At 45.4% G+C, this 19,735-nt stretch overlaps 4 non-coding genes across 4 annotated transcripts; all 4 read left to right on the top strand.

The window, feature by feature from the left end:
- The first annotated feature begins 7,996 nt into the window (after window positions 1-7,996).
- On the top strand, window positions 7,997-8,068 carry trnaa-cgc (transfer RNA alanine (anticodon CGC)). Its single transcript has one exon. It is a non-coding gene; the product is annotated as a tRNA-Ala (tRNA).
- An 8,422-nt stretch (window positions 8,069-16,490) lies between these two features.
- On the top strand, window positions 16,491-16,562 carry trnaa-cgc (transfer RNA alanine (anticodon CGC)). The gene has a single exon. It is a non-coding gene; the product is annotated as a tRNA-Ala (tRNA).
- A 1,363-nt stretch (window positions 16,563-17,925) lies between these two features.
- trnaa-cgc (transfer RNA alanine (anticodon CGC)) lies at window positions 17,926-17,997 on the top strand. The gene has a single exon. It is a non-coding gene; the product is annotated as a tRNA-Ala (tRNA).
- A 540-nt stretch (window positions 17,998-18,537) lies between these two features.
- trnat-ugu (transfer RNA threonine (anticodon UGU)) lies at window positions 18,538-18,609 on the top strand. Its single transcript has one exon. It is a non-coding gene; the product is annotated as a tRNA-Thr (tRNA).
- The last annotated feature ends 1,126 nt before the right edge of the window (window positions 18,610-19,735 follow it).

Genomic DNA, 19,735 nt, shown 5'->3' on the forward strand with positions numbered 1-19,735 from the left:
CACTGCTCAATTGAACGCAGAGCATTCAAAACATGAGTCACTTCCGGATTGGATTTTTCTCAGACTTTCACCTGCAATATCAGTTCTGTTTTACTCACAGACAATATTTTTACAGTTTTGAACCTTTAGAGTGTTTTCTATCCTAAGCTGTCAATTATATGCATATTCTAGCATCTTGTCCTGCCAAAATATCCCGTTTACTTTGGGAACGTTATTTTTCCAAAAATGAAAATACTGCCCCCTAGTCACAACAGGCAACATTTTTATTATGGTCACACAAGCAAATGTCAAGTGCTACCAATGTATATTATTGACAACGAGGTCCGCAACACCATCTTACCAAATTAATACAATATAACAATTCAACTGTTAGGATAATTACATCTCCCCCATACTTTCTCGAAGCAGTGTCAGATTCAGTGTCACATTTCACGGGCAGGCCACTGTTTGATTTCCAGCAGTCTGCCCCCCGTGTGCCCTTGGGCCCCGTGTGGGTTTGGGTATCGGTTTTAAAAACGCCTACACTACCTTCCCTGTGTTGTGGGCATTGTGACTTTGGGTATGGCTGTTATGTATTGTTATCCCTCCCGTCGTCCTCGTATTGTTTCTAGTCCCCGCGTCCTCCGGGTCACCCTGTCCCGTCCTGGCTAAAGGCCCAATGTGCGCAAGTGTGACAGTATGCGTGTGAACAGCCTTTGCAGATGTATTTCTTACACCTGCACCCTTCTTGGGTGGGCAGAGCTGACACCTCTTCCTCTTACATGCCCCGGTGGCCGGGGCAGCGAGCGGGGCAGCGGCGGTGCCAGTGGCGGGCTCCTCGCGCTGTTGATCACAAGCCGCCATAGCACTCTGTAGGACTTTGACAAGTGCTGACGCCGCTTCGGAGCGGGGGAGATGCTGCCTTCTTTGGATCAGCGCCTTTCCCAGCTGCTCGAGGAACACCCTGCGCTTGTTAGGCTTGCGAGGCATCCAGTCAGGCTTGATCTCTCGCCATATGACAAAGAAGTTGTAGGAGGACACGTCGAAGATGTTGTGGAAGACGACCAGGGGCCAGAGGGCAGTCATCCGTCTGCAGCTGTAGGTGCTAACCACCTTGTCTAGGTTGTCCACGCCGCCCTTGTTGCAGTTGTAGTCTAGGATGACGGCTGGCTTCCTGTCGCGGCGATCGCTAATGTTGCCCTCTGTGTGCAGCGTGCTCAAAAGTAGAACGTTCTTGTTTTTCTTTGCCAGGTAGGACACTAGAAGGCAAACCTGGACAGGGCCTGTCTGCCGTTGGACTCGAGCAGCTCGGGCGGGAGCTCGGCCTTGTTCTTTCTCACCGTGCCCACCATGGTGAGGTTCCTCTCGAGGAGCCGCCATTCCAGTTCGTAGGAGGTAAAGAAGTTGTCACAGATGACGTTGTGACCGCTCAGTCCCGTTGTCAGATCGAGGACGATGCGGATCCCCTGGTTCTTCTCGGGGCCTCCACTGGCCGCCTTGCCGGTATACACTTGCATCTTCCAAGCGTAGCTGGACTTGGCGTCGCAGGCCACCCACGACTTGATGCCGTATTTCGCCGGCTTGCTGGGGATGTACTGACGAAAGCACAGCAGCCTTTTGGAAAGGGGAGAAGAGATTAGCCTCGTTACTGTCTCATTGGGGCCAACGGCCTTTTGTGTTACACACGCTGCTACTGCTGCTAGTGCTGTCACGCACACTCGCGCACACACACGCACAGTACCTCTGAACGGGACCAGTTGCTCGTTCACCGTCACGTCAGGGCACAGAGCGGGAGCCCTGGAAAAAAAGGTAGTGGCTGGCTGGATCGCTCTGACCCAGGAGCAGACAGCACAGAGCGGAGAGCCACGCACAACCTCGCCACACTCGCAGACTCTCTACACTCAACGGCATACGCCTCGCCAGCGGTTGGCAGTGTCGCTCTGACCCACGAGCACAGAGCGGGAGCCCTGGAAACACAGGGCATGGTCGCTCTGACCCGTGAGCACAGAGCACAGAGCACAACTATAACAGTTGGATGCTCTCTAGCACACAGCGGAGCATGTCTGGACCTGCGTAGTGGCTGGCTGGGTCGCTCTGACCCACGAGCGCAGAGCACAGAGCAGGGAGCCAGGCACAACCTCGCCACACTCTCAGACTCTCTACACTCAACGGCATACGCCTTGCCAGTGGCTGGCTGGGTCGCTCTGACCCACGAGAACAGAGCACAGAGTGGGAGCCCTGGAAACACAGGGCCTGGGTCGCTCTGACCCACGAGCACAGGGCACAGAGCGGGGAGACACGCACAACCTCACCACACTCGCAGACTCTCTACACTCAACGGCATACGCCTTGCCAGTGGCTGGCTGGGTCGCTCGAACCCACGAGCACAGATCACAGAGCACAGAGAGGGAGCCCTGGAAACACAGGGCCTGGTCCGCTCTGACCCACGAGCACAGAGCACAGACCGGGAGCCCTGGAAACACAAGGCATGGGTCGCTCTGACCCACGAGCATAGAGCGCAGAGCACAGAGCGCGAGCCCTGGAAACACAGGGCCTGGGCCGCTCTGACCCACGAGCACAGGGCACAGAGCACAGAGCGCGAGCCCTGGAAACACAGGGCCTGGGTCGCTCTGACCCACGAGCACAGGGCAAAGAGCGGGGAGACACGCACAACCTCGCTAAACTCGCAGACTCTCAACACTCAACGGCATCCGCCTCGCCAGGGGCTGGCTGGGTAGCTCAGTCGGTTAGAGCGTGATGCAAATAACTCCAAGGTCGCCGCTTTGTTCCGGTACTGGCCATGAGGTACATTTTGTGTCAAAATTCACATGCGTGTGTATCGTCAAGGGTGCCACAGAATTAGGTGTAGTGAAGATCTAAAGATCCCTAATTCGATCCAGGCTTTCGGAATTAGGAGTTGTTCTATCTTTATGCTCTCCTTTGGCTTCAAGGAAACTGCCCACAGCTTTGTTTGTGGGCCTCAATGGTGTGTGCTACGCTGCTCCTCTGAAAGTAAGTAATGCCTTACTTTTTCATCTGACATTGTGACATCAGTGTTACATGAGAGTTGCTTGTCATTGTTACATGTCAGTTGCTTGTCATTGTTCACATGACAGTAGATTGTCGTAAGACAAGGCTGCATGAAGTGTGAACTGGAGCTTTCTTGGATCCACAAAAAAAATTGTTTTTGGGGAATGCGGGCATCGATCCCAATACCTATAGCATGCTAAGCAAACACAATACCAATTGATCAAATTCCCCAGCTGTTTGGAATTGCCACAAGGAGCAACCAAGAGTGTCCATTCTTGTCAGGCTATGCTGTTGGCGGACTTGTTTGTTTGCGCACCAGCACTTGCAGAGGCTCAGTGCATCTCAACAATTGTGGTCTGTAGCCAGCGGCCGGTTAGCTCAGTTGGTTAGAGTGTGTACGCTGCTCTCTGAAAGTAAGTCATGTCTTCTTTTTCATCTGACATTGTGACATCAGTGTTACATGAGAGTTTCTTGTCATTGTTTACATGACAGTAGGTTGTCGTAAGACAAGGCTGCATGAAGTGTGAACTGGAGTTTTCTTGGATCCATAAAACAATGTGATTTTGGAGCATGCGGGCATCGATCCCACTACCTCACTCATGCAAAGCATTTGATCAAATTCCCCAGCCGTTTGGAATTTCCGCAAGAAGCAACCAAGACCAAGGCTCGGTGCATCTCAACAATTGCACCCAATAGCTAGCGGCCGGTTAGCTCAGTTGGTTAGAGTGTGGTGCTAATAAAGCCAAGGTCATGGGTTCGATCCCCGTACTGGCTATTATGTACATTTTAAGTGTCAAAATTGTGGGTCACCTGTATGTGAATTGTCAACGGTGCCACAGAATTAAGTTTAGTGAATTGCTGAAATAGCTCAGGTGGGAGAGTGTTAAACTGAAGATCTAAAGGTCCCTGGTTCGATCTCGGTATTTGTTCTTTCTTTATGCTCTGGCTTCAAGGAAACTATCCACAGCTTTGTTGGTGGGCCTCAATGGTGGGTGCTACGCTGCTCCTTTGAAAGTAAGTCATGTCTTCCTTTTTCATCTCACATTGTGACATCAGTGTTACATGAAAGTTGCTTGTCATTGTTACATGACAGTAGGTTGTTGTAAGACAAGGCTGCATGAAGTGTGAACTGGAGCTTTCTTGGATCCACAAAAACATAATTTTTTGGCGAATGCAAGCATTGATGCCACTACCTCTCGCATGCTAAGCTAGCGCTCTACCATTTGAGCCAATTCCTCAGACTGGAGGATTTGCACAAGGAGCAACCAAGAGTGTCCAGTCTTTCGCCAGTACTTGCAGAGGCTCGGTGCATCTCAACAATTGTGCTCCATACCCAGCGGCCGGTTAGCTCAGTTGGTTAGAGGGTAGTGCTAATTATGCCAATGTTGTGGGTTTCGATCCCCTTACTGGCCATGAGGTACATTCGGAGTGTCAAAATTGTAAGTCACATGCATGTGAATTGTCAATGGTGCCACAGAATTAAGTTTTGTGAATTGCCGAAATAGCTCAGTTGGGAGAGCGTTAGACAGAATATCTGAAGGTCCCTGGTTCGATCCCGGGTTTTTGTATTTGTTCTTTCTTTATGCTCTTGCTTCAAGGAAACTATCCACAGCTTTGTTTGTGGGCCTCAATGGTGTGTGCCACGCTGCTCCTCTGAAAGTAAGTAATGTCTTGCTTTTTCATCTGACATTTTGACATGAGTGTGACAGGAAAGTTGCTTGTCATTGTTACATGACAGTAGGTTGTTGTAAGACAAGGCTGCATGAAGTGTGAACTGGAGCTTTCTTGGATCCACAAAAACAAAACGTTTTTGGAGAATGCAAGCATTGATGCCACTACCTCTCGCATGCTAAGCGAGCGATCTACCATTTGAGCTAATTCCCCAGACTGTAGGATTTGCACAAGGAGCAACCAAGAGTGTCCAGTCTTTCGCCAGCACTTGCAGAGGCTCGGTGCATATCAACAATTGTGCTCCATACCCAGCGGCCGGTTAGCTCAGTTGGTTAGAGGGTAGCGCTAATTACGCCAATGTTGTGGGTTTCGATCCCCTTACTGGCCATGAGGCACATGCGTGTGCATTGTCAAGGGTGCCACTAAGTTTATTTTAGTGGCTTCCCAAAATTATTACTTTGGGAAAGCGTGAGACAAGATCTAAAGGTCTGTGTTTCGATCCTGGGTTTCGGCATTAGTTGTTGTTCTTTCTTTCTTCATGCTTTGCTTTGGCTTCAAGGAAACTGCCCACAGCTTTGTTTGTGGGCCTCAATGGTGTGTGCTACGCTGCTCCTCTGAAAGTAAGTAATGTCTTGCTTTTTCATCTGACATTTTGACATCAGTGTTACGTGAAAGTTGCTTGTCATTGTTACATGGTTGTCGTGAAACAAGGCTGCATGAAGTGTTCACACTTTCATGTAACACTGATGTCACAATATCAGATGAAAAAGAAAGACATAACTTACTTTCAGAGGAGCAACGAAGCACACGATTGAGGCCCACAAACAAAGCTGTGGGCAGTTTCCTTGAAGCCAAATATCAAATATCTGGTGATATTTGATTTACTCCTTGATGACAATTCAAGCAGAAGTTTCTGTAGTGTTGTGGTTTGCACGTTCACTTAAAATGCTAAAGGTCCCCGGTTTCAAGCTGGGTGGAAACAGCACTCATTGACACAAGATATAATTATTATGTTTGCAACAGAGAAATATTTTTGTCCTAAATGCCTGGCTGAAAATTTGAATTTATGCAATGAATATCTGTAAAATTTGGTTTACTCCTTGCTGATTGTTCTAGCAGCAGTTTCTGTAGTGTAGTGGTTATCACATTTGCTCCACAGGTGAAAGGTCCCCGGGCGGAAACAGTGATAATATATTTATGGAATAATTAATGTATTTGTAAAAGATAATTATTTTTCATGAATGCCTTACTTTGGAAATTTGACTTTATGCAATGGATATCTGTAATATTTTGTTTACTCCTTGATGACAACTCAAACAGCAGTTTCTGTAGTGTTGTGGTTTGCACATTCACTTAAAATGCTAAAGGTCCCTGGTTCGAAACTGGGCAGAAACAAAGGTAATTGACACGTGCAAAAGTTATCGTATTTGTAATTGAGAGTTATTTTTCATAAATGCCTTATTTTGGAAATTTGACTTTATGCAATGAATATCTGCAAAATTTGGTTTACTCCTTGATGACAATTCAAGCAGCAGTTTTGGTAGGGTAGTGGTTATCATGTTCGCTTAACAGGCGAAAGGTCCCTGGTTTCAAGCTGGGTGGAAACAGCACTCATTGACACAAGCAATAATTATTATATTTGCAACAGAGAAATATTTTTGTCATAAATGCCTGTCTTTGAAAATTTGAATTTATGCAATTAATATCTGTAAAATGTGGTTTACTCCTTGCTGATTGTTCTAGCAGCAGTTTCTGTAGTGTAGTGGTTATCACATTCGCTTCACAAGTGAAATGTCCCCGGGCGGAAACAGTGATAATTTATTTATGGAATTATTAATGTATTTGTAAAAGATAATTATTTTTCATAAATGCCTTGCATACGGTAAGGTGTCGGTCTTGTAAACCGAAGATCATGGGTTCAAATCCCATCTGTGCCTTACTGAAAGATAGCTGGTACCATGGGAAGGTTCTTTCACTGGAGGACTTTGAAAAAAATCTCTCTTCTCTTCTCAAAATGGCAACCCTGCTATTATATAGTAAGGGGATGTGCCTCTACGGTAGAGCTAATACTTGAAATGCATGTGCTCTGAAGTTAATCCCCAAATTCTCTGATGAGTATATTTAGTTGTGAAATTAGCTTTTGCACAACTCTACTTTCCACAATGTTGACATTTTAAGAAGGAAATAGATGTGCTAAGTCATCTGTTTTTGTAAACTGAAGCACATGGGTTCAATCCTGGGTTCAAGCCTTGTTCGACGTTTATGGAAGCTTTGTATTGAATTGTAGCGAGGGCCAGCCGACTAGAGCATACAGGCCACTACGACCTGTATGCTCTAGTCGGCTGGCCCTCGCTACATATTCGTCGCCAGACCCACTGGTTCCAGGTCATCTTTTTAGTCTATGCTAGGTAAAGCTCCGCCTTATCTCAGCTCACTGGTCACGATAACAACACCCACCCGTAGCACGCGCTCCAGCAGGTATATCTCACTGGTCATCCCCAAAGCCAACACCTCCTTTGGCCGCCTTTCCTTCCAGTTCTCTGCTGACAATGACTGGAACGAATTGCAAAAATCGCTGAAGCTGGAGACATATTTCCCTCACTAACTTTCAGTGTTGCCAACTTAGCGACTTAGTCGCTGTATTTAGCAAGTATTCAAACCCCTCTGAATACTTGCAGACATTTTCATTTTACTCACCTTTTGTCTCTTCCACAATGTTATTCCTCACTCCTACAGTGTCCATCACAATTACATGCACATTGACAATTATGCAAATTAGGTGATGACATCATTTAGCAACTTCTAGCGACTTTTAGGACAGCCAATAGCTACTTTCCTTACTGAGGTGTTGGCAACACTGCTAACTTTAAACATCGGCTATCTGAGCAGCTAACTGATCGCTGCAGCTGTACAAAGCCCATCTGTAAATAGCCCACCCAATCTACCTACCTCATCCCCATATTGTTTTAATATACTTTCTGCTCTTTGCACACCAGTATTTCTACTTGCACATCATCATCTGCTCATCTATCACTCCAGTGTTAATTTGCTAAATTGTAAATACTTCGCTACTATGGCCTATTTATTGCCTTACCTCCATTTGCACGCACTGTATATAGACTTTCTTCTATTGTGTTATTGACTGTACGCTTGTTTATTCCATCTGTAACTCTGTATTGTTGTTTGTGTTGCGCTGCTTTGCTTTATCTTGGCCAGGTCGCAGTTGAATATGAAAACTTGTTCTCAACTAGCTTACCTGGTTAATTATAGGTGAAATTAAAAAAATTAAAAAAAACATTTCTTTATTTCACAGAAAGGGGATGTAGCTCAGTGGTAGAGCGCATGCTTCGCATGTATGAGGTCCTGGGTTCAATCCCCAGCTTCTCCATTAAAATTGTTGCAATGGCCCATCTCCTACTTTCCAGAATGTTGAAATTCTCAGCAGGAAACAGAGATGTGCTAAATAAGTGATGACATCATTTAGCTATTATATAGTAAGGGGATGTGCCTCTACGGTAGAGCTAATACTTGAAATGCATGCGCTCTGAAGTTAATCCCCAAATTCTCTGATGAGTATATTTAGTTGTGAAATTAGCTTTTGCACAACTCTACTTTCCACAATGTTGACATTTTAAGAAGGAAATAGATGTGCTAAGTCATCTGTTTTTGTAAACTGAAGCACATGGGTTCAATCCTGGGTTCAAGCTTTGTATTGAATTGTAGCGAGGGCCAGCCGACTAGAGCATACAGGCCACTACGACCTGTATGCTCTAGTCGGCTGGCCCTCGCTACATATTCGTCGCCAGACCCACTGGTTCCAGGTCATCTTTTTAGTCTATGCTAGGTAAAGCTCCGCCTTATCTCAGCTCACTGGTCACGATAACAACACCCACCCGTAGCACGCGCTCCAGCAGGTATATCTCACTGGTCATCCCCAAAGCCAACACCTCCTTTGGCCGCCTTTCCTTCCAGTTCTCTGCTGACAATGACTGGAACGAATTGCAAAAATCGCTGAAGCTGGAGACATATTTCCCTCACTAACTTTCAGTGTTGCCAACTTAGCGACTTAGTCGCTGTATTTAGCAAGTATTCAAACCCATCTGAATACTTGCAGACATTTTCATTTTACTCACCTTTTGTCTCTTCCACAATGTTATTCCTCACTCCTACAGTGTCCATCACAATTTCATGCACATTGACAATTATGCAAATTAGGTGATGACATCATTTAGCAACTTCTAGCGACTTTTAGGACAGCCAATAGCTACTTTTGTTGTAATAACATATTAAAACATGTAATGACGCATTCACTGACTGTTGTTAAACACACTGATAACCCATGAATATACACTGCTCCAAACCCTTTGGGATGGGCTACAAAGACAAAGAACTCTGTCAAGAACCAATGAGATACAGACAACAGGCTTGAGAGGACTGTCTATCACCTACGAACAACCAACCAGGAGCCAGGACTACTAGAATCTACCTACGTCATTTCAATGTATAAATGTACTGCCCAAATATGTGGGACGCTCTCTTTTTTCCGAAAACTCCCTAAGGGTTGGACGATAAGGGCCGTGCTGCACGTTTGCCAGATATCACTATGCTAGATTAAAAGGCCTCAAATATACCGTATCCGCCTTGTCCAGAGTCTCATCTTGGTCTTGTCTCTCCTATAATTAATTCATTGACAAATTGGTAGCTAGAGGATGGTAGAAATCCATGAATTCGGTCCATAGATTTGATGAGAGAAAAGACAAGTTGACGACAGATTCTAGAAGGACGGGCGACCTGTCTACAGGAGCCATCGGGGATTCAACTCGCCTCAGGAAACTGACCAAAGAGCTCGACATTATAAAGGTACGCAGAACCGGTTTAATCGAATTCTGCATATTATAGTATAATCAATATCCAAATTATGGTCAGAAGTACTGAGTGCGTGAGTATGAATTGCCGTTAAAATTTATGAAAATTGTTCTGATAACCAAAGGCATTTGCATAATGATATCTGTGTAAATATATTGTTCAAATCTGATTCAAAAAGTCCTGCAACAGTAATAAAATTACTGGGTGTCGTGGTGAGGAATTGGAGGACAGAATGTGATATGATGTGATATATTGTTTAAAATTTAATCCAAATAGGCTGGCAGTAGTTGATATGTAAATCAACTAGGTGTTACGGTGAAGGATTTGATAACAGAATTTGATGGAATGTGATGCACTGTTTTAATCGGGTCCAAATAGGCTGGCAATTTTCGATTTGGCAATCGTTTAGGTGTTACGGTGAGGGATTCGATAACTCAGTGAAATGAAATATGATGAAATGTTTTGTTAATTGATCGAGACGTATATTTAAGACTGTAACTAGTGGAGTAGCATCCCACTAGGAGCAACAGTTAACAAGCTAAATAATTGGACTAGGAGTGAAGGAATTAAACCTGATCTCTCCAGATTAATGTCACTGATTCACCGTTCCATGAGACCGAGGGATACTGACCACCGGCTCTAAATTTGACCGCCGAGTCAAAAGTTTGGGCGGGGCTGTGCGGCCGCCGTGCCGTGTAACGAATTGATTTCTGTTCTCTTTGTGCTGTTGGCGTTGCCTAGAATTAATTTGACAAATATTATAGAAGGCATCTGAATGCATTGACATTGACCCAAAAGTAGGCGTTTGGGACACTAACATTTCGCCAGGCAGTAGAAATGTGTGAACCTGTAAAATTATTCCAGTAAAATACCCTAGACGCATAATTATCTCGTGAATATCCCTTTGCGATATTATAGTACAGCAATTCTACAAAACTCTGTGTGCACGAGGGTGAGACACGAGAGATAAGTCTGTGTGGGCACCAGGGATACATCGCTGGTTTCGACCAAGTGACGGGCTAAGTGCACATAGTTGCGGAGGGCCATAGTGCAATGTGCAACATTTAGTTGTTTTTAATTGTTTTACATAATTTTTTATCGGACCCAGACATAGTGAATCGTCAATATAGCCTCAATTACCGTTCCCAAACTCAAATTCAATGAATATTTAGATCAGAGAATACAGGAAAGGGCAGGAGGAAAACAGGAATATAAAACAATAAAGAAGATATGGGGGGAAATTAGGCTAAGAGAGTGAGGCAGAAAATAATAGCAGCCATTTTTTTTTCAAGAAGGAAGGAACGAAGGAGAGAGAGAGAGCGGAGGCGGAGCTGAGAATAGGGACATGGGCAATAGAGGAGACAAAAAGGACATGCCCACAAAAGAAACCTGATATGATGGGGGTGCTTGCTGGGGCCTCAGATGACGTCAGAGAAGGCACAAACAACAACCACAACACACCACCACCCACCGTGACCACCCCATCGGCCCCGCTCTCTCCATACCCGCCACTGCCACAGGAAGAGAAGACTGAAGTGCCACCTCCCTATTCACAAAATCCATTCGCATACCTCCCACACAACCCATTTAAAAACCCACACCACACCAGCAGCCATACAGGCCCCGGTCTTCATGGTGCAGGGAGGACAGCTAAGAGGGAACATGACTGTGGGGATTCAAGAAGGCCACCTCGTCTGTGAAGAAAGGCCCGATTGCTCAAGCCCCACAGCACTACAAGGCCCAGGTGGGTCCCTGCTGAACTACCCACAAGGAAGGGAAGGTGGATCTCAACCGGGCCTCCTAAAGAGAGAAGGCCACGATCTTATTCAGTTCTCCTATACTCCAAACACAGACAATTAGCTGAAATCATAGGCTTGACACAAGCACTGAAAGGAGCAGGAAGGGGCCTACCAACTTCCCCTACGCCCAGCAGTTGATCCATGCTTCGTTGAGTACCAGCCTGGGAAGACCGCCTTGATGGGACAGATGCCCAGCCTACATGGAGGAGCCTCTACATGGATACACTAACTGCAATGAAAATACTACTACCCAAAGCCACGAACACAGGATGAGGAGGAGGAGGAAGAGGACCCCCTCCTCTACAATACAACCACCCAGGGCCCAGCCACATGCAGCAGCAACAGCAAGATTACAACCAACCACAGTTTCAAGGTATGGCAGGGAACACCATGCCCTGGCCATAAAAGATGCCCACACTGTCTGAAACCCCAGAAGTGTACTGGCCAAAATGCCTACCCACAGGGCCTGCCACCCCTCACATCCAGTTTAAGTTCAACCAACTGAAAGCTCAAATCTACACTGCACCCATATAAGACTCCCCAAGCTGAGATCCATTGCACACTCAATGCAACAGAAACCGATGACTGCCTCTACACTGCAGACTGGGACGAAGACAGGATGCACCTGACCCCTCCTATCAGGTGTTGTACCATTGTGTGTGGCCCAGAGGGGGTGGCAGCACCGGCCATCCTACGATCAAGGAACCTCCATGCACCCCTGGCCTGGACGGCTGAAGCATCAACAGCCATAGCACTCCTGAAAACAGATCTATCAGCGGCAGCAGCTCTGACTGCACCTGACTACAAGAACAAGTTCCATTTGGATGTTTCTGAAAGGGAAGGATTCACCTCATCCGTCCTATTCCAGAAACAAGAGGGGGAGAGACGGGTCTTGATGCACTACTCTTCCAAACTTGACCACATTGAGGTAGAACAGACAACATGCTCCAGATACGTTGCTGCAGTAGCAAAAGCTATTGAAAAAACAGCTCACCTCGTGATGTCACCCTTCAATCAGCCATCAGCCCTCAACCAGCATCGGCCAAATTAGCTGAAATCATCGGATTGACGCAGGTCCTCATCAGAGGAAAAGGAAAGACTGAATATCTATACAGACTCAGCCCATGCCCATGAAGCAGTCCACACTGATGGACCCAGAACTTTTATGAGAAGCACATGGCCCACACACACACGAAGGCAAACTAAAGACCCTCCAAAAGACCCTCACATAAAAAATGACTGACTTATTTATTTTATGATTTATTTTGTGACGAATGCAATGTTTGTGACAGACACAACCCAAAGAAACCATATCGAACACCAATGGGCTCATACCCATTACCTAATGCATGATTTCAGGTTATTAGCATAGAATACACAGACATGGGGGCGGATAAGGTGGTTAATGGGAAACAATACCTATTAGTGATGGTGGATAGGTTTTCCAAATGGGTAGAGGCAATTCCAGCGGCGGGGGAGGATGCGAAGTCAGTTATAGGCCACAATCCCAAGATCTCATGGAACGCGCAAGTCAAACATATGTGCCGGGTCGAAGTTGAAATGGGTCGAAGCCCTGCCCCTGGCGTTGATGGCCATGAGAGCCTCACCAGGATCAGGCACCCATCTCTCTCCTCATGAGATAATGACTGGTAGAGTCATGCCTGGCCCACCAAGGGAGGGAGGTCATATGCCCGCCCTTGATGTGCAATAAATTGTAATGTCTAATTATGTGAAAAAACTGACGGTTCTCTCTGCAGCACTCTCTACCCAGGTTCACAAGGTACCGGAGGGGGAGCTGCCGGGGGACACGCCACCACTGAAGGTAAAACTTGGAGACTGGGTAAGGGGAAAGGTCCACAAGAGAAAGTGGCTGGAACCCAGGTGGACTGGTCTGTACGAAGTGAAGGAGGTTACTTCACACTCAGTCCAGGTCAAAGGTAAATTGGGCGCACCTTGGCACCACCTCACACATTGTACACCAGCTCCAACCCCTTCCCGCACACTGACGGAAGTCAGAACCGACCTAAGTGGTCTACATTCGGCCCCAAATCTTGCACCTCCTTAGTCAGGGAAAATGGGAGGTTCAACCCCATATTCACTGACTAAGTCACACCGTACTCCTTGGGAACGGTTGGGGATCTCCGGACCACTGTTTGTTATTTTTCTTCTCATGGGAGGAGTCACTGTATGTACACTCACATGGCTTATAAACCAACAGATGCACCCACTACAGATGCACCCACTACAGACTCACACACTGAATTCTACTCTGCCAGGTGAAACTAACTCTCTCTCTTTTCCCTCTTATCTACCACAAGACCATACCGTTTCTAGGCGTGAGGTGGGAGTCACTAAGTGCACCCCCCAGGAGTTGAAGAGCACCACCTTGTGTTTGCCTTTCAATGCCACCACCACCGTTTACCTGCCTTGGGGCCTTTTGGGTCATGCGCAAAATAGTTTGGGGCTACCTGCCTGGACCTATTCCAGTTTTAACTGGTATATAACCAAAGGGGGATATGGTGAGTGGTCTTGGAAAAACTTGGTGGCAGAAATGGGGCATGACTGGTCCAGCTATTCCGAGGGACGGGTTGTTCTTGCCTGGCGCAAACGGCTTACATTTTCACGCACTGGTTTTCAACTAAAGCTGATTGTACGACCTGGGACCACTATGGGGTGTCAGGTTTTTACGTTGGCCCCATATGTAGATACCGACAGGACTGAAGTCCATTTCACACTATATATCTGTGTTACGCCAGAACCACAGCCTACTTCTGTGACGGTGCGTGACGATATGGCAAAGCCACATACCCTGCCCCAGCACAGGGATGGGTGGGGTTCTGCTGTTTTAGTGGTCACCACCCCTACCCCGGATGAGAACATTCGGGTTGCTACAGGTATCTCAGGTTTGTCTAACAATTGGCTATTATTGACCGAACAAGCAGCCAATACAACCCCCACTAGTTGTGTAGTTTGCATGGGTGCCCGACCATTGCTCCGCATTGTCCCGGCTACTGTCGAGATCGGATGTTTAATGCCCCTTATGGACCAAGACAATCCGACTGGTAATTGTTTCTTGTGGGATGCAGTTTACCCTGTTGTCCCCGCTACGGACAGGGCACCAGTATTTTTCCTCTGATGTTGCCAGGGCCGAATTCTCCTGTATTAACATGACAGGGGGTATACTACAGTTAGGTTTGCTCCCTGTTGGTTGGTGTACAAATACTATCGTAGTAGTTGGTGTTTTTAAGCCAGTGATCAGGGCTGACATCTGGTGGTGGTGTGGGGGACCTCGGTTTTTTGACAGACCTCCCAATAAGGCTACGGGTACTTGTGCGCTTGTAACACTTCTACTGCCTATCTCTGTTTACCCTATAGGTGTGGGTGATTTGGTGACCCGGATACAGGCTGTGGACCCACAGTTTCTGCCTACCAGAACCAAGCGGGAAGCAGCCCTGACTGTTGGGGATCCCACATATATTGATGCTATAGGTGTTCCTAGGGGGGTCCCTGATGAGTACAAGCTGGTGGACCAGGTCGCCGCAGGTTTTGAATCATCTCTCTGCTGGTGGTGCACTGTGAATAAAAATGTTGACCGCATTAACTATATACATTTCAATGTCCAAAAATTAGGGAACTGGACTCAACAAGGTTTTGAGGCCGTACATGGTCAACTGGCGGCTACCTCCCTTATGGCTTTTCAAAATCGCATTGCCGTTGACATGTTGCTGGCTGAGAAGGGTGGTATATGTTTTATGTTTGGGGAGCAATGTTGCACATTTATCCCCAATAATACAGCCTCTAATGGCAGTCTCACTGTTGCGTTAGAAGGACTACGTACCCTGAATGGTAAAATGAAATCCCACTCTGGGGTTGATACCAGCAAGTGGGACTCCTGGATGGATGCATTTGGTAAATATAAGGTCCTGGTCTCTTCTATTCTGGTCTCTATCTCTGTGTTTGTTGCAATACTAACCCTCTGTGGCTGTTGTTGCATCCCATGTGCCCGCTCCCTGCTTTCTCGAGTCATTACTTCTGCTATTGCACCAAATAATGACCCTGCACTGATGTTCCCCCTCATACAGCAGGAGGATCCTCTGGTGGAGTTTGAAACATGCACATATGAGTAATTTTCACGTCTCTTTGGAGACGTGAAGAGGGGGACTACAAATTTCCTAAAATGTCCTATTCTATTTTTCTTACTTTTAGTTTTTGTCACGTCTAATAGACGTGAAGAGGGGGTGTTGTAATAACATATTAAAACATGTAATGACGCATTCACTGACTGTTGTTAAACACACTGATAACCCATGAATATACACTGCTCCAAACCCTTTGGGATGGGCTACAAAGACAAAGAACTCTGTCAAGAACCAATGAGATACAGACAACAGGCTGGAGAGGACTGTCTATCACCTACGAACAACCAACCAGGAGCCAGGACTACTAGAATCTACCTACGTCATTTCAATGTATAAATGTACTGCCCAAATATGTGGGACGCTCTCTTTTTTCCGAAAACTCCCTAAGGGTTGGACGATAAGGGCCGTGCTGCACGTTTGCCAGATATCACTATGCTAGATTAAAAGGCCTCAAATATACCGTATCCGCCTTGTCCAGAGTCTCATCTTGGTCTTGTCTCTCCTATAATTAATTCATTGACACTTTCCTTACTGAGGTGTTGGCAACACTGCTAACTTTAAACATCGGCTATCTGAGCAGCTAACTGATCGCTGCAGCTGTACAAAGCCCATCTGTAAATAGCCCACCCAATCTACCTACCTCATCCCCATATTGTTTTAATATACTTTCTGCTCTTTGCACACCAGTATTTCTACTTGCACATCATCATCTGCTCATCTATCACTCCAGTGTTAATTTGCTAAATTGTAAATACATCGCTACTATGGCCTATTTATTGCCTTACCTCCATTTGCACGCACTGTATATAGACTTTCTTCTATTGTGTTATTGACTGTACGCTTGTTTATTCCATCTGTAACTCTGTGTTGTTGTTTGTGTTGCGCTGCTTTGCTTTATCTTGGCCAGGTCGCAGTTGAATATGAAAACTTGTTCTCAACTAGCTTACCTGGTTAATTATAGGTGAAATTAAAAAAATTAAAAAAACATTTTTTTATTTCACAGAAAGGGGATGTAGCTCAGTGGTAGAGCGCATGCTTCGCATGTATGAGGTCCTGGGTTCAATCCCCAGCTTCTCCATTAAAATTTTTGCAATGGCCCATCTCCTACTTTCCAGAATGTTGAAATTCTCAGCAGGAAACAGAGATGTGCTAAATAAGTGATGACATCATTTAGCTATTATATAGTAAGGGGATGTGCCTCTACGGTAGAGCTAATACTTGAAATGCATGCGCTCTGAAGTTAATCTCCAAATTCTCTGATGAGTATATTTAGTTGTGAAATTAGCTTTTGCACAACTCTACTTTCCACAATGTTGACATTTTAAGAAGGAAATAGATGTGCTAAGTCATCTGTTTTTGTAAACTGAAGCACATGGGTTCAATCCTGGGTTCAAGCTTTGTATTGAATTGTAGCGAGGGCCAGCCGACTAGAGCATACAGGCCACTACGACCTGTATGCTCTAGTCGGCTGGCCCTCGCTACATATTCGTCGCCAGACCCACTGGTTCCAGGTCATCTTTTTAGTCTATGCTAGGTAAAGCTCCGCCTTATCTCAGCTCACTGGTCACGATAACAACACCCACCCGTAGCACGCGCTCCAGCAGGTATATCTCACTGGTCATCCCCAAAGCCAACACCTCCTTTGGCCGCCTTTCCTTCCAGTTCTCTGCTGACAATGACTGGAACGAATTGCAAAAATCGCTGAAGCTGGAGACATATTTCCCTCACTAACTTTCAGTGTTGCCAACTTAGCGACTTAGTCGCTGTATTTAGCAAGTATTCAAACCCATCTGAATACTTGCAGACATTTTCATTTTACTCACCTTTTGTCTCTTCCACAATGTTATTCCTCACTCCTACAGTGTCCATCACAATTTCATGCACATTGACAATTATGCAAATTAGGTGATGACATCATTTAGCAACTTCTAGCGACTTTTAGGACAGCCAATAGCTACTTTCCTTACTGAGGTGTTGGCAACACTGCTAACTTTAAACATCGGCTATCTGAGCAGCTAACTGATCGCTGCAGCTGTACAAAGCCCATCTGTAAATAGCCCACCCAATCTACCTACCTCATCCCCATATTGTTTTAATATACTTTCTGCTCTTTGCACACCAGTATTTCTACTTGCACATCATCATCTGCTCATCTATCACTCCAGTGTTAATTTGCTAAATTGTAAATACTTCGCTACTATGGCCTATTTATTGCCTTACCTCCATTTGCACGCACTGTATATAGACTTTCTTCTATTGTGTTATTGACTGTACGCTTGTTTATTCCATCTGTAACTCTGTGTTGTTGTTTGTGTTGCGCTGCTTTGCTTTATCTTGGCCAGGTCGCAGTTGAATATGAAAACTTGTTCTCAACTAGCTTACCTGGTTAATTATAGGTGAAATTAAAATAAAAAAAAAAACATTTTTTTATTTCCCAGGAAGGGGATGTAGCTCAGTGGTAGAGCGCATGCTTCGCATGTATGAGGTCCTGGGTTCAATCCCCAGCTTCTCCATTAAAATTTTTGCAATGGCCCATCTCCTACTTTCCAGAATGTTGAAATTCTCAGCAGGAAACAGAGATGTGCTAAATAATTTGCTCTTGTAATCTGAAGAACATGTGTTCAATCCCTGTTCGTACATTTATGGAACAGAAGTGGCATGGTTGCCAACTTCAATTGCATCATTTTCAAAAACTGAAGTTCATGGGTTAGATGACTGTCCATACTTGCTTGTATTTAGAATTGCTGCTATCATTTCATTGTAGCTTCAATGGAGTGGTGTATATAAAAAGTACATTGTATTAATATTGCATTTTATCTGCAAATAAAATGGGATCGAAGCTCAGAGGGGGTGCATGCTATTTTAGTATGAGGTCCTTGGTTCAATCCCAAGGTTCTCCACTGAGTATTTGTGTGCCAAATTCACATTACACAACTCCTACTTTTCAGAATGTTAAAATTCTCACAGGAAACAGAGATGTTATTTGTGTGCCAAATTCACATTACACAACTACTACTTTCCAGAATGTTGATAAATATCTTGCAGCATAGAGTGGCATGGTGGCCAAGCGGTAAGGTGTCGGTCTTGTAAACCGAAGATCATGGGTTCAAATCCCATCTGTGCCTTACTGAAAGATAGCTGGTACCATGGGAAGGTTCTTTCACTGGAGGACTTTGAAGAAAAAAAAGTTTTCTCAAAATGGCAACCCTGCTATTATATATGGATGTACCTCTACGGTAGAGCTAATACTTGAAATGCATGCGCTCTGAAGTTAATCCCCAAATTCTCTGATGAGTATATTTAGTTGTGAAATTAGCTTTTGCACAACTCTACTTTCCACAATGTTGACATTTTAAGAAGGAAATAGATGTGCTAAGTCATCTGTTTTTGTAAACTGAAGCACATGGGTTCAATCCTGGGTTCAAGCCTTGTTCGACGTTTATGGAAGCTTTGTATTGAATTGTAGCGAGGGCCAGCCGACTAGAGCATACAGGCCACTACGACCTGTATGCTCTAGTCGGCTGGCCCTCGCTACATATTCGTCGCCAGACCCACTGGTTCCAGGTCATCTTTTTAGTCTATGCTAGGTAAAGCTCCGCCTTATCTCAGCTCACTGGTCACGATAACAACACCCACCCGTAGCACGCGCTCCAGCAGGTATATCTCACTGGTCATCCCCAAAGCCAACACCTCCTTTGGCCGCCTTTCCTTCCAGTTCTCTGCTGACAATGACTGGAACGAATTGCAAAAATCGCTGAAGCTGGAGACATATTTCCCTCACTAACTTTCAGTGTTGCCAACTTAGCGACTTAGTCGCTGTATTTAGCAAGTATTCAAACCCCTCTGAATACTTGCAGACATTTTCATTTTACTCACCTTTTGTCTCTTCCACAATGTTATTCCTCACTCCTACAGTGTCCATCACAATTACATGCACATTGACAATTATGCAAATTAGGTGATGACATCATTTAGCAACTTCTAGCGACTTTTAGGACAGCCAATAGCTACTTTCCTTACTGAGGTGTTGGCAACACTGCTAACTTTAAACATCGGCTATCTGAGCAGCTAACTGATCGCTGCAGCTGTACAAAGCCCATCTGTAAATAGCCCACCCAATCTACCTACCTCATCCCCATATTGTTTTAATATACTTTCTGCTCTTTGCACACCAGTATTTCTACTTGCACATCATCATCTGCTCATCTATCACTCCAGTGTTAATTTGCTAAATTGTAAATACTTCGCTAC

This window comes from Oncorhynchus clarkii, unplaced genomic scaffold (genome assembly GCF_045791955.1).
Source record: "Oncorhynchus clarkii lewisi isolate Uvic-CL-2024 unplaced genomic scaffold, UVic_Ocla_1.0 unplaced_contig_1102_pilon_pilon, whole genome shotgun sequence".
Classification (NCBI taxonomy): domain Eukaryota; kingdom Metazoa; phylum Chordata; class Actinopteri; order Salmoniformes; family Salmonidae; genus Oncorhynchus; species Oncorhynchus clarkii.